Raw genomic sequence first — 12,786 nt, 5'->3', positions numbered from 1 at the left:
GGGATGTTTTTCCAACACTGTATACTACAACACGCTTCTACATGCTATACTAAGTGGTTTTTAGGTGGTTTTAAAACATGCCAAATTTTGACATTTTCGCCATACTATAGCCTTACTCTTTTGGTCATTTTTTTAACATGCTGTTTTTTGTGTTTTCTGGCCGTTTTTGGATGTTTCTTCAGCACTGTATGCTATAATATGCTTCTACATGCTACACAAAGTGGTTTTCAACTGTTTTTTAGACATGCCAAATTTTGACATTTTTGCCATACTATAGCCTTGCTCTTTTGGTCATTTTTTCAACATGCTATTTTATGGGTTTTCTAATGTTTTTTGGATGTTTTTTCAGCACTGCATGTAATAACATGCTTCTACATGCTACACTAAATGGTTTTCAACTATTTTTTAGACATGCCAAATTTTGACATTTTCGCCATACTATAGCCTTGCTTTTTTGGTCATTTTTTCAACATGCTATTTTATGGGTTTTCTGATGTTTTTTGGATGTTTTTTCAGCACTGTATGCTATAACGTGCCTCTACATGCTACACAAAGTGGTTTTCAACCGTTTTTTGGACATGCCAAATTTTGACATTTTCGCCATACTATAGCCTTGCTTTTTTGATCATTTTTTCAACATGCTATTTTATGGGTTTTCTGATGTTTTTTGGATGTTTCTTCAGCACTGTATGCTATAATATGCTTCTACATGCTACACAAAGTGGTTTTCAACTGTTTTTTAGACATGCCAAATTTTGACATTTTTGCCATACTATAGCCTTGCTCTTTTGGTCATTTTTTCAACATGCACTTTAATGGGTTTTTTAGCCTTTTTGGGATGTTTTTCCAACACTGTATACTATAACACGCTTCTAAATGCTATACTAAGTGGTTTTTCGGTGGTTTTTAAACATGCCAAATTTTGACGTTTTTGCCATACTATAGCCTTGCTCTTTTGGTCATTTTTTCAACATGCTATTTTATGGGTTTTCTAATGTTTTTTGGATGTTTTTTCAGCACTGTATGCAATAACATGCTTCTACATGCTACACTAAGTGGTTTTCAACTGTTTTTTAGACATGCCAAATTTTGACATTTTCGCCATACTATAGCCTTGCTTTTTTGGTCATTTTTTCAACATGTTGTTTTTTGTGTTTTCTGGCTGTTTTTGGATGTTTTTTCAGCACTGTATAGTATAACACACCTCTATATACTATACTAAGTGGTTTTCAACTGTTTTTTAGACATGCCAAATTTTGACATTTTTGCCATGCTATAGCCTTGCTCTTTTGGTCATTTTTTCAACATGCTATTTTATGGGTTTTCTGATGTTTTTTGGATGTTTCTTCAGCACTGTATGCAATAACATGCTTCTTACATGCTACACAAAGTGGTTTTCAACTGTTTTTTAGACATGTCAAATTTTGACATTTTTGCCATACTATAGCCTTGCTTTTTTGGTGATTTTTTCAACATGCACTTTTATGGGTTTTTCAGCCTTTTTGGGATGTTTTTCCAACGCTGCATACTAGAACACGCTTCTACATGCTATACTAAGTGGTTTTTAGGTGGTTTTTAAACATGCCAAATTTTGACATTTTTGCCATACTATAGCCTTGCTCTTTTGGTCATTTTTTCAACATGCACTTTTATGGGTTTTTTAGCCTTTTTGGGATGTTTTTCCAACACTGTATACTACAACACGCTTCTACATGCTATACTAAGTGGTTTTCAACTGTTTTTTAGACATGTCAAATTTTGACATTTTTGCCATACTATAGCCTTGCTCTTTTGGTCATTTTTTTAACATGCTATTTTATGGGTTTTCTGATGTTTTTTGGATGTTTTTTCAGCACTGTATGCTATAAAATGCTTCTACATGCTACACTAAGTGGTTTTCAACTGTTTTTTAGACATGTCAAATTTTGACATTTTTGCCATACTATAGCCTTGCTCTTTTGGTCATTTTTTCAACATGCACTTTTATGGGTTTTTTAGCCTTTTTGGGATGTTTTTCCAACACTGTATACTACAACACGCTTCTACATGCTATACTAAGTGGTTTTTAGGTGGTTTTTTAGACATACCAAATTTTGACATTTTCGCCATACTATAGCCTTGCTCTTTTGGTCATTTTTTCAACATGCTATTTTATGGGTTTTCTAATGTTTTTTGGATGTTTTTTCAGCACTGTATGCTATTACATGCTTCTACATGCTACACAAAGTGGTTTTCAACTGTTTTTTTTGACATGTCAAATTTTGACATTTTCGCCATACTATAGCCTTACTCTTTTGGTCATTTTTTCAACATGCACTTTTATGGGTTTTTTAGCCTTTTTGGGATGTTTTTCCAACACTGTATACTACAACACACTTCTACATGCTATACTAAGTGGTTTTTAGGTGGTTTTTAAACATGCCAAATTTTGACATTTTTGCCATACTATAGCCTTGCTTTTTTGGTCATTTTTTCAACATGCTGTTTTTTGTGTTTTCTGGCCGTTTTTGGATGTTTTTTCAGCACTGTATGCTATAAAATGCTTCTACATGCTACACTAAGTGGTTTTCAACTGTTTTTTAGACATGCCAAATTTTGACATTTTTGCCATACTATAGCCTTGCTCTTTTGGTCATTTTTTCAACATGCACTTTTATGGGTTTTTTAGCCTTTTTGGGATGTTTTTCCAACACTGTATACTACAACACGCTTCTACATGCTATACTAAGTGGTTTTTAGGTGGTTTTAAAACATGCCAAATTTTGACGTTTTTGCCATACTATAGCCTTGCTCTTTTGGTCATTTTTTCAACATGCTGTTTTTTGTGTTTTCTGGCCGTTTTTGGATGTTTTTCAGCACTGCATGTAATAACATGCTTCTACATGCTACACTAAGTGGTTTTCAACTGTTTTTTAGACATGCCAAATTTTGACATTTTCGCCATACTATAGCCTTGCTCTTTTGGTCATTTTTTCAACATGCTGTTTTTTGTGTTTTCTGGCCGTTTTTGGATGTTTTTTCAGCACTGTATAGTATAACACGCCTCTATATGCTATACTAAGTGGTTTTCAACTGTTTTTTAGACATGCCAAATTTTGACATTTTCGCCATACTATAGCCTTGCTTTTTTGGTGATTTTTTCAACATGCTATTTTATGGGTTTTCTAATGTTTTTTGGATGTTTTTTCAGTACTGTATGCAATAACATGCTTCTACATGCTACACTAAGTGGTTGTCAACTATTTTTTAGACATGTCAAATTTTGACATTTTTGCCATACTATAGCCTTGCTTTTTTGGTCATTTTTTCAACATGCTATTTTATGGGTTTTCTGATGTTTTTTGGATGTTTCTTCAGCACTGTATGCTATAATATGCTTCTACATGCTACACAAAGTGGTTTTCAACTGTTTTTTAGACATGTCAAATTTTGACATTTTTGCCATACTATAGCCTTGCTCTTTTGGTCATTTTTTCAACATGCACTTTTATGGGTTTTTTAGCCTTTTTAGGATGTTTTTCCAACACTGTATACTACAACACGCTTCTACATGCTATACTAAGTGGTTTTTAGGTGGTTTTTTAGACATACCAAATTTTGACATTTTCGCCATACTATAGCCTTGCTCTTTTGGTCATTTTTTCAACATGCTATTTTATGGGTTTTCTAATGTTTTTTGGATGTTTTTTCAGCACTGTATGCAATAACATGCTTCTACATGCTACACAAAGTGGTTTTCAACTGTTTTTTAGACATGTCAAATTTTGACATTTTTGCCATACTATAGCCTTGCTCTTTTGGTCATTTTTTCAACATGCACTTTTAAGGGTTTTTTAGCCTTTTTGGGATGTTTTTCCAACACTGTATACTACAACACGCTTCTACATGCTATACTAAGTGGTTTTTAGGTGGTTTTTAAACATGCCAAATTTTGACGTTTTTGCCATACTATAGCCTTGCTTTTTTGGTCATTTTTTCAACATGCTGTTTTTTGTGTTTTCTGGCCGTTTTTGGATGTTTCTTCAGCACTGTATGCTATAATATGCTTCTACATGCTACACAAAGTGGTTTTCAACTGTTTTTTAGACATGCCAAATTTTGACATTTTTGCCATACTATAGCCTTGCTCTTTTGGTCATTTTTTCAAGATGCACTTTTAAGGGTTTTTTAGCCTTTTTGGGATGTTTTTTCAGCACTGTATAGTATAACACGCCTCTACATGCTATACTAAGTGGTTTTTAGGTGGTTTTAAAACATGCCATATTTTGACATTTTCGCCATACTATAGCCTTACTCTTTTGGTCATTTTTTCAACATGCACTTTTATGGGTTTTTTAGCCTTTTTGGGATGTTTTTCCAACACTGTATACTACAACACGCTTCTACATGCTATACTAAGTGGTTTTTAGGTGGTTTTTAAACATGCCAAATTTTGACATTTTTGCCATACTATAGCCTTACTCTTTTGGTCATTTTTTTAACATGCTGTTTTTTGTGTTTTCTGGATGTTTTTGGATGTTTTTTCAGCACTGTATAGTATAACACGCCTCTACATGCTATACTAAGGGGTTTTTAGGTGGTTTTAAAACATGCCATATTTTGACATTTTCGCCATACTATAGCCTTGCTTTTTTGGTCATTTTTTCAACATGCTATTTTATGGGTTTTCTAATGTTTTTTGGATGTTTTTTCAGTACTGTATGCAATAACATGCTTCTACATGCTACACTAAGTGGTTGTCAACTATTTTTTAGACATGTCAAATTTTGACATTTTTGCCATACTATAGCCTTGCTTTTTTGGTCATTTTTTCAACATGCTATTTTATGGGTTTTCTGATGTTTTTTGGATGTTTCTTCAGCACTGTATGCTATAATATGCTTCTACATGCTACACAAAGGGGTTTTCAACTGTTTTTTAGACATGCCAAATTTTGACATTTTTGCCATACTATAGCCTTGCTCTTTTGGTCATTTTTTCAACATGCACTTTTATGGGTTTTTTAGCCTTTTTGGGATGTTTTTCCAACACTGTATACTACAACACGCTTCTACATGCTATACTAAGTGGTTTTCAACTGTTTTTTAGACATGCCAAATTTTGACATTTTTGCCATACTATAGCCTTACTCTTTTGGTCATTTTTTTAACATGCTGTTTTTTGTGTTTTCTGGATGTTTTTGGATGTTTTTTCAGCACTGTATAGTATAACACGCCTCTACATGCTATACTAAGTGGTTTTCAACTGTTTTTTAGACATGCCAAATTTTGACATTTTCGCCATACTATAGCCTTGCTCTTTTGGTCATTTTTTCAACATGCAATTTTATGGGTTTTTTTAGCCTTTTTGGGATGTTTATCCAACACTGTATACTACAACACACTTCTAAATGCTATACTAAGTAGTTTTTCGGTGGTTTTTAAACATGCCATATTTTGACATTTTTGCCATACTATAGCCTTGCTTTTTTGGTCATTTTTTCAACATGCTATTTTATGGGTTTTCTGATGTTTTTTGGATGTTTTTTCAGCACTGTATGCTATAACATGCTTCTACATGCTATACTAAGTGGTTTTCAACTGTTTTTTAGACATGCCAAATTTTGACATTTTTGCCATACTATAGCCTTGCTCTTTTGGTCATTTTTTCAACATGCACTTTTATGGGTTTTTTTGCCTTTTTGGGATGTTTTTCCAACACTGTATACTACAACACGCTTCTACATGCTATACTAAGTGGTTTTTAGGTGGTTTTTTAGACATACCAAATTTTGACATTTTCGCCATACTATAGCCTTGCTCTTTTGGTCATTTTTTCAACATGCACTTTTATGGGTTTTTTAGCCTTTTTGGGATGTTTTTCCAACACTGTATACTACAACACGCTTCTAAATGCTATACTAAGTGGTTTTTCGGTGGTTTTTAAACATGCCAAATTTTGACGTTTTTGCCATACTATAGCCTTGCTCTTTTGGTCATTTTTTCAACATGCTATTTTATGGGTTTTCTAATGTTTTTGGATGTTTTTTCAGCACTGTATAGTATAACACACCTCTATATACTATACTAAGTGGTTTTCAACTGTTTTTTAGACATGCCAAATTTTGACATTTTTGCCATACTATAGCCTTACTCTTTTGGTCATTTTTTCGACATGCTATTTTATGGGTTTTCTGATGTTTTTTGGATGTTTCTTCAGCACTGTATGCAATAACATGCTTCTTACATGCTACACAAAGTGGTTTTCAACTGTTTTTTAGACATGTCAAATTTTGACATTTTTGCCATACTATAGCCTTGCTCTTTTGGTGATTTTTTCAACATGCACTTTTATGGGTTTTTCAGCCTTTTTGGGATGTTTTTCCAACGCTGCATACTAGAACACGCTTCTACATGCTATACTAAGTGGTTTTTAGGTGGTTTTTAAACATGCCAAATTTTGACATTTTTGCCATACTATAGCCTTGCTCTTTTGGTCATTTTTTCAACATGCTATTTTATGGGTTTTCTAATGTTTTTTGGATGTTTTTTCAGCACTGTATGCTATAACATGCTTCTACATGCTATACTAAGTGGTTTTCAACTGTTTTTTAGACATGTCAAATTTTGACATTTTCGCCATACTATAGCCTTGCTCTTTTGGTCATTTTTACGACATGCTATTTTATGGGTTTTCTGATGATTTTTGGATGTTTTTTCAGCACTGTATGCTACAACACAAGTCTACATTCTATACTAAGTGGTTTTCAACCATTTTTTGGACATGCCAAATTTTGACATTTTTGCCATACTATAGCCTTGCTCTTTTGGTCATTTTTTTAACATGCTATTTTATGGGTTTTCTGATGTTTTTTGGATGTTTCTTCAGCACTGTATGCAATAACATGCTTCTTACATGCTACACAAAGTGGTTTTCAACTGTTTTTTAGACATGTCAAATTTTGACATTTTTGCCATACTATAGCCTTGCTCTTTTGGTGATTTTTTCAACATGCACTTTTATGGGTTTTTCAGCCTTTTTGGGATGTTTTTCCAACGCTGCATACTAGAACACGCTTCTACATGCTATACTAAGTGGTTTTTAGGTGGTTTTTAAACATGCCAAATTTTGACATTTTTGCCATACTATAGCCTTGCTCTTTTGGTCATTTTTTCAACATGCACTTTTATGGGTTTTTTAGCCTTTTTGGGATGTTTTTCCAACACTGTATACTACAACACGCTTCTACATGCTATACTAAGTGGTTTTTAGGTGGTTTTTTAGACATACCAAATTTTGGCATTTTCGCCATACTATAGCCTTGCTCTTTTGGTCATTTTTTCAACATGCTATTTTATGTGTATTCTTGCCGTTTTTGGATGTTTTTACAGCACTGTATGCTATAACACGCTTCTACATGCTATACTAACTGGTTTTCAACTGTTTTTTAGACATGTCAAATTTTGACATTTTCGCCATACTATAGCCTTGCTCTTTTGGTAATTTTTTCAACATGCACTTTTATGGGTTTTTTAGCCTTTTTGGGATGTTTTTCCAACACTGTATACTACAACACGCTTCTACATGCTATACTAAGTGGTTTTTAGGTGGTTTTTTAGACATACCAAATTTTGACATTTTCGCCATACTATAGCCTTGCTCTTTTGGTCATTTTTTCAACATGCTATTTTATGGGTTTTCTAATGTTTTTTGGATGTTTTTTCAGCACTGTATGCAATAACATGCTTCTACATGCTACACAAAGTGGTTTTCAACTGTTTTTTAGACATGCCAAATTTTGACATTTTTGCCATACTATAGCCTTGCTCTTTTGGTCATTTTTTCAACATGCACTTTTATGGGTTTTTTAGCCTTTTTGGGATGTTTTTCCAACACTGTATACTACAACACGCTTCTACATGCTATACTAAGTGGTTTTTAGGTGGTTTTAAAACATGCCATATTTTGACATTTTTGCCATACTATAGCCTTGCTCTTTTGGTCATTTTTTCAACATGCACTTTTATGGGTTTTTTAGCCTTTTTGGGATGTTTTTCCAACACTGTATACTACAACACGCTTCTACATGCTATACTAAGTGGTTTTTAGGTGGTTTTAAAACATGCCAAATTTTGACGTTTTTGCCATACTATAGCCTTGCTCTTTTGGTCATTTTTTCAACATGCTGTTTTTTGTGTTTTCTGGCCGTTTTTGGATGTTTCTTCAGCACTGTATGCTATAATATGCTTCTACATGCTACACAAAGTGGTTTTCAACTGTTTTTTAGACATGCCAAATTTTGACATTTTTGCCATACTATAGCCTTGCTCTTTTGGTCATTTTTTCAACATGCTGTTTTTTGTGTTTTCTGGCCGTTTTTGGATGTTTTTTCAGCACTGTATAGTATAACACGCCTCTATATGCTATACTAAGTGGTTTTCAACTGTTTTTTAGACATGCCAAATTTTGACATTTTCGCCATACTATAGCCTTGCTTTTTTGGTGATTTTTTCAACATGCTATTTTATGGGTTTTCTAATGTTTTTTGGATGTTTTTTCAGTACTGTATGCAATAACATGCTTCTACATGCTACACTAAGTGGTTGTCAACTATTTTTTAGACATGTCAAATTTTGACATTTTTGCCATACTATAGCCTTGCTTTTTTGGTCATTTTTTCAACATGCTATTTTATGGGTTTTCTGATGTTTTTTGGATGTTTCTTCAGCACTGTATGCTATAATATGCTTCTACATGCTACACAAAGGGGTTTTCAACTGTTTTTTAGACATGCCAAATTTTGACATTTTCGCCATACTATAGCCTTGCTCTTTTGGTCATTTTTTCAACATGCACTTTTATGGGTTTTTTAGCCTTTTTGGGATGTTTTTCCAACACTGTATACTACAACACACTTCTACATGCTATACTAAGTGGTTTTTAGGTGGTTTTAAAACATGCCAAATTTTGACGTTTTTGCCATACTATAGCCTTGCTCTTTTGGTCATTTTTTCAACATGCTGTTTTTTGTGTTTTCTGGCCGTTTTTGGATGTTTTTTCAGCACTGTATAGTATAACACACCTCTATATACTATACTAAGTGGTTTTCAACTGTTTTTTAGACATGCCAAATTTTGACATTTTTGCCATGCTATAGCCTTGCTCTTTTGGTCATTTTTTCAACATGCTATTTTATGGGTTTTTTAGCCTTTTTGGGATGTTTTTCCAACTCTGTATACTACAACACGCTTCTACATGCTATACTAAGTGGTTTTTAGGTGGTTTTTAAACATGCCAAATTTTGACGTTTTTGCCATACTATAGCCTTGCTCTTTTGATCAGTTTTTTCAACATGCTGTTTTTTGTGTTTTCTGGTCGTTTTTGGGTGTTTTTTCAGCACTGTATAGTATAACACGCCTCTATATGCTATACTAAGTGGTTTTCAACTGTTTTTTAGACATGCCAAATTTTGACATTTTCGCCATACTATAGCCTTGCTCTTTTGATCAGTTTTTTCAACATGCACTTTTAAGGGTTTTTTAGCCTTTTTGGGATGTTTTTCCAACACTGTATACTACAACACACTTCTAAATGCTATACTAAGTGGTTTTCAACTGTTTTTTAGACATGCCAAATTTTGACATTTTCGCCATACTATAGCCTTGCTTTTTTGGTCATTTTTTCAACATGCTATTTTATGGGTTTTCTGATGTTTTTTGGATGTTTCTTCAGCACTGTATGCTATAATATGCTTCTACATGCTATACTAAGTGGTTTTCAACTGTTTTTTAGACATACCAAATTTTGACATTTTCGCCATACTATAGCCTTGCTCTTTTGGTCATTTTTTCAACATGCACTTTTATGGGTTTTTTAGCCTTTTTGGGATGTTTTTCCAACACTGTATACTACAACACGCTTCTACATGCTATACTAAGTGGTTTTTAGGTGGTTTTTAAACATGCCAAATTTTGACATTTTCGCCATACTATAGCCTTGCTCTTTTGGTCATTTTTTCAACATGCTGTTTTTTATGTTTTCTGGCCGTTTTTGGATGTTTGTTCAGCACTGTATAGTATAACACGCCTCTATATGCTATACTAAGTGGTTTTCAACTGTTTTTTAGACATGTCAAATTTTGACATTTTCGCCATACTATAGCCTTGCTCTTTTGGTCATTTTTTCAACATGCACTTTTATGGGTTTTTTAGCCTTTTTGGGATGTTTATCCAACACTGTATACTACAACACGCTTCTACATGCTATACTAAGTGGTTTTTAGGTGGTTTTTAAACATGCCAAATTTTGACATTTTTGCCATACTATAGCCTTGCTTTTTTGGTCATTTTTTCAACATGCTATTTTATGGGTTTTCTAATGTTTTTTGGATGTTTTCTCAGCACTGTATGCTACAATATGCTTCTACATGCTACACAAAGTGGTTTTCAACTGTTTTTTAGACATGCCAAATTTTGACATTTTCGCCATACTATAGCCTTGCTCTTTTGGTCATTTTTTCAACATGCTGTTTTTGTGTTTTCTGGCCGTTTTTGGATGTTTTTTCAGCACTGTATAGTATAACATGCCTCTATATGCTATACTAAGTGGTTTTCAACCATTTTTTGGACATGCCAAATTTTGACATTTTTGCCATACTATAGCCTTGCTTTTTTGGTCATTTTTTCAACATGCTATTTTATGGGTTTTCTGATGTTTTTTGGATGTTTTTTTCAGCACTGTATGCTATAACATGCTTCTACATGCTACACAAAGTGGATTTCAACCGTTTTTTGGACATGCCAAATTTTGACATTTTTGCCATACTATAGCCTTGCTTTTTTGGTCATTTTTTCAACATGCTATTTTATGGGTTTTCTATAGTTTTTTGGATGTTTTTTCAGCACTGCATGTAATAACATGCTTCCACATGCTACACTAAATGGTTTTCAACTATTTTTTAGACATGCCAAATTTTGACATTTTTGCCATACAATAGCCTTGCTTTTTTGGTCATTTTTTCAACATGCTATTTTATGGGTTTTCTGATGGTTTTTGGATGTTTTTTCAGCACAGTATGCTATAACACGCTTCCACATGCTATACTAACTGGTTTTCAACTGTTTTTTAGACATGCCAAATTTTGACATTTTTGCCATACTATAGCCTTGCTCTTTTGATCAGTTTTTTCAACATGCTATTTTATGGGTTTTTTAGCCTTTGTGGGATGTTTTTCCAACACTGTATACTACAACACGCTTCTACATGCTATTATAAGTGGTTTTTAGGTGGTTTTTAAACATGCCAAATTTTGACGTTTTTGCTATACTATAGCCTTGCTTTTTTGGTCATTTTTTCAACATGCTATTTTATGGGTTTTCTGATGTTTTTTGGATGTTTCTTCAGCACTGTATGCTATAATATGCTTCTACATGCTACACAAAGGGGTTTTCAACTGTTTTTTAGACATGCCAAATTTTGACATTTTTGCCATACTATAGCCTTGCTCTTTTGGTCATTTTTTCAACATGCACTTTTATGGGTTTTTTAGCCTTTTTGGGATGTTTTTCCAACACTGTATACTACAACACACTTCTACATGCTATACTAAGTGGTTTTTAGGTGGTTTTAAAACATGCCAAATTTTGACATTTTTGCCATACTATAGCCTTACTCTTTTGGTCATTTTTTTAACATGCTGTTTTTTGTGTTTTCTGGATGTTTTTGGATGTTTTTTCAGCACTGTATAGTATAACACGCCTCTACATGCTATACTAAGGGGTTTTTAGGTGGTTTTAAAACATGCCATATTTTGACATTTTTGCCATGCTATAGCCTTGCTCTTTTGGTCATTTTTTCAACATGCTATTTTATGGGTTTTTTAGCCTTTTTGGGATGTTTTTCCAACTCTGTATACTACAACACGCTTCTAAATGCTATACTAAGTGGTTTTCAACTGTTTTTTAGACATGCCAAATTTTGACATTTTCGCCATACTATAGCCTTGCTCTTTTGGTCATTTTTTCAACATGCACTTTTATGGGTTTTTCAGCCTTTTTGGGATGTTTTTCCAACGCTGCATACTAGAACACGCTTCTACATGCTATACTAAGTGGTTTTTAGGTGGTTTTAAAACATGCCATATTTTGACATTTTCGCCATACTATAGCCTTGCTTTTTTGGTCATTTTTTCAACATGCTATTTTATGGGTTTTCTGATGGTTTTTGGATGTTTTTTCAGCACAGTATGCTATAACACGCTTCCACATGCTATACTAAGTGGTTTTCAACTGTTTTTTAGACATGCCAAATTTTGACATTTTCGCCATACTATAGCCTTGCTCTTTTGGTCATTTTTTCAACATGCACTTTTATGGGTTTTTTTGCCTTTTTGGGATGTTTTTCCAACACTGTAATACTACAACACGCTTCTACATGCTATACTAAGTGGTTTTTAGGTGGTTTTTAAACATGCCAAATTTTGACATTTTTGCCATACTATAGCCTTGCTCTTTTGGTCATTTTTTCAACATGCTGTTTTTTGTGTTTTCTGGCCGTTTTTGGATGTTTTTTCAGCACTGTATAGTATAACACACCTCTATATACTATACTAAGTGGTTTTCAACTGTTTTTTAGACATGCCAAATTTTGACATTTTTGCCATGCTATAGCCTTGCTCTTTTGGTCATTTTTTCAACATGCTATTTTATGGGTTTTTTAGCCTTTTTGGGATGTTTTTCCAACACTGTATACTACAACACGCTTCTACATGCTATACTAAGTGGTTTTCAACTGTTTTTTAGACATGTC

The 12,786-nt window shown here is 33.5% G+C and overlaps 1 protein-coding gene across 1 annotated transcript in view; it reads right to left on the bottom strand.

The window, feature by feature from the left end:
• si:rp71-1c10.7 (uncharacterized) overlaps nucleotides 1-12,786 on the bottom strand; it is a 35,535-nt gene that overhangs the window by 10,965 nt on the left and 11,784 nt on the right. The gene's annotated exons all lie outside the window — the stretch shown is intronic.

Source organism: Plectropomus leopardus, chromosome 19 (genome assembly GCF_026936395.1).
Source record: "Plectropomus leopardus strain MGB_pleo_1.0 chromosome 19, ASM2693639v1, whole genome shotgun sequence".
Lineage (NCBI taxonomy): Eukaryota > Metazoa > Chordata > Actinopteri > Perciformes > Serranidae > Plectropomus > Plectropomus leopardus.
The sequence above is the reverse complement of the archived record's forward strand: the minus strand, read 5'-3'. Positions and strand labels throughout refer to the sequence as shown.